This window comes from Triticum aestivum, chromosome 5D, assembly GCF_018294505.1.
Source record: "Triticum aestivum cultivar Chinese Spring chromosome 5D, IWGSC CS RefSeq v2.1, whole genome shotgun sequence".
NCBI lineage: Eukaryota > Viridiplantae > Streptophyta > Magnoliopsida > Poales > Poaceae > Triticum > Triticum aestivum.
Genome location: NC_057808.1, coordinates 54095946 through 54099015, shown reverse-complemented (window position 1 = coordinate 54099015; position 3070 = coordinate 54095946). Strand labels below are relative to the sequence as shown.

The 3070-nt window shown below is 40.6% G+C and overlaps 1 long non-coding RNA gene across 1 annotated transcript; it reads right to left on the bottom strand.

The window, feature by feature from the left end:
• Positions 1-1029: 1029 nt before the first annotated feature.
• LOC123124313 (uncharacterized) lies at positions 1030-2619 on the bottom strand. The gene is made up of 2 exons (XR_006461046.1): positions 2410-2619; positions 1030-1252 (listed from the first exon to the last, which is right to left on the bottom strand). It is a non-coding gene; the product is annotated as an uncharacterized lncRNA (long non-coding RNA).
• Positions 2620-3070: the final 451 nt, after the last annotated feature.

The following is a 3070-nucleotide window of genomic DNA, read 5'->3' as shown; positions in this document are numbered from 1 at the left end:
TGCATGCCTAGTGTGGGACATGCAACTCGGCCCCATCTCTCTCGACGCTGCCCCCTTCGACAAAACAAAGGTCCCCCGCCCCTTAGTTGAGACCAACACTACTAGGAAAAGGCCTACTATGAACCCATTGCTGAGCAGAAGGAGCCCTCCCAGATCTGATTCCTCTTCTTGAGTCAGATCAAGAACCCTAGTGCGAATCATGTCGTCATCATCGTTTGTTGTTGGCTTCTCCATCCTCGTCTTCTTCATCTGAAACTTCCATGTAGTCATCATCATCCTTGGATCCTTCATCTTCAGTGTCATTCCCGAATTGAATCACACAGACAACTACCCTTGGGGAAGGCTGGTCCAAGTAGAAGAGAACCAGCTGACCCTTCCCCAACTTGTTGTCTGAAACAAACTTCCTCCACTCACTCCCATACATTGCACTCTCTCTAGGCCCCTTGTGACAGTTGACGGTGTACGTCCGTTTGTTTGCCTTAAACTTCAGCGTATCTCCTGACAGGTTGTTGAAACTATTCCTTTCGTTGCATGGCACAATCTATTTTGTTGACACGGAAAAAAAGTGAAAACAAAACAAATGAAGTAAATAATCATTGTAAAAAATTAGAAAAAGCACCCTCGTGGTTATGAAAAACAATCATGGCCGAAAAATTGAAAAGTAAAAAGATACCTATCATGACAGTATGTGTGTTCTAGACTGGATAAAAAAGATTGTAACACAAAATACATCAAAAGAAACAAACAATCATGAATCTACCTGATGCATCAAGCACTGATGTAAAAAGGTCAAGCTGCTACAACCTAAAAATTCAGTCTAGAAACTAGCATATATTTCTAGGCATGACTAAGGACTGGAATATGACCTACAGGAAATGACGGGAACAAGCAACAAGTCTACATGGTTTTGAACATGAACATCAAAACCCTGAAATCCTACAAAAATCTACATTCCACATTCTACATGCTACATGAGTTCAGAAAAATGAATCAGAAGAGCTTGACGCGCTGGATTAAAAAAATTCAATGTAAACAACTAGTTAAACTAGGGGCTCCCCACTGCTTCAAAAAATAATATATTCTGTGATGATGAGTACAAACTAAAAAATAAGGATCATACAATGAAAAAAATGAAAAAATACAGGCTGCTGATTTATCCCTGCGTTTTTAAACTCCCAGACATACATGCTAATGTCGCTTGACCTGCTCTCGCGGTAGCAAGGGCTCATGCAAACTCTGCAAACCATCTCCTCTGCACATAAAAAAGCCGCCAAACATTAATTTGTGCTAGTGAGACTCATGCATATTCAGCTAATGATTTTTAGTGTGATACTTGTATGTTTCTGAACAAAAAGGATTTCTAGATAATGATCATTTTCATTGGCGTCGCCGCTGATGACCAAAAAATATATTTACATTACGAAGTGGAGATAAAAAAAGATGAATCTATCAAGAGACCATAATATCTTGATTCATACACAAAAAATGAACATCTTACTGATTCATATGGTTTAAGCAAAAAAAGAAAACTGAAAAAACATGCTGCTGCTGGAAACTTAGTTGCAGTAATCATTATCTTTTGATTCCGTGGAAAAAAAATTGAACATGCTACTAATTAAATAGGGTCTTAGCAAAAGCACTGGCAAAAACAAGTAAACATGCTACTGATACATTCTATAGAGAAAAAGGTTTCAGTGTAATCTCTAGTGATACAATTCAGTAGTAATCTCTCTTGTTTACAAAAGAAAATATTTCAAATAACATGCTACTGGTTAGATAGGGGTTCTGAAAAAACAAATAAAAGATACCCACTCCTACTTGTACATTCAGTGATAATCTCTCTTTCTTTTAAAAGAGACATGCTACTGAACAACTATGGTAATCTAAATAAACAAACAAATGACTGAACCACCCTTAGTGATAGCTTCAGCAAATACACATGAGGGGATTTGATTTAAGTAATATTCCTCAAACATGTTCACACAAAAATTGTTTCTGCCGAAAATCATATTCTTAAAAAGCTACTACCCTGGACTAAGATAAACAAACAAGGGACTGAACCTCTCCCTAGGTGATGGATCAGTGATAGATCTAGATGTCCGAAGTCCAAATTAGGGGATATGAGAGAACCACTTCTTGAGACCTAGACGTCTGAAGCAAGAAGCGTACAAACAAAAATAGACTGACCACTGTATGCTTCAAGGCTATAATCTGGACTCAAATCCCTTCATATATACGCACTACATTACCACCCCCGGTTGAATAAAAAAAGGGATGATTCTATGCTTCAGATCTACTAATCTGGACTTGGTCCAAACAAAAAATGAAACCCAAAAAATCCACTCAGATCTACTGTATCTCACCAACTAACAAACAGAAAAGAAAAAGAAAAGATGGGATTGCAGTCACCATCAGCGCAGCGTCGCCCATCCTCTCGTTGGCTGTGGAGGAGCACGGCGATTTCTCTTCGATTCGCTTCAGAGATCTTCGGATTTTCACAGAGAAAGGATAGAGAGAGACAGGGGATGAAATGGACTGACGACTGCCAATCCCCTCCTCTTAATTACCATGGGGCTGCTACTTCGTCTTCACCTGCCCCAGCCCACAAAAAGAAACGCGAGATGCTCGCGCGAATCAAGGCCGGCCCAAACAAGACATTAGAAAAATCGCTCCAAAAAAAAACAAGCAAAACGGGCCGGTCTGTGACGTACACAGGCCGAAACAAAGACAAAAGTGGGCTAGCGTGAATCTACAAGCAACACGAGATCGAACGGCGAAGTCTCAGTCGACTGATTTTTAGCAGCTCCGTATGTAAAATAGCTAGATGCACACCCGGAAGTAGGAAGCACGTTCGAAAAATTTACGGAGAGAAGATAGAGTCACCACCCAATTCTACCCCATGGGGTCCCAAAGTAATACACGTGCCTGCAATACATAGGCCCCCAAGTCCCAATCAACCAAGTGGTGAGACGTGGTGAAGAAATCATCCCCAGAAATAGTGTTCTGGTTATTGTCGTGACGACGGAGGCAGTCAGTTCGGCTTGGGCTGGCTTCGACGGTGGACAAAGGA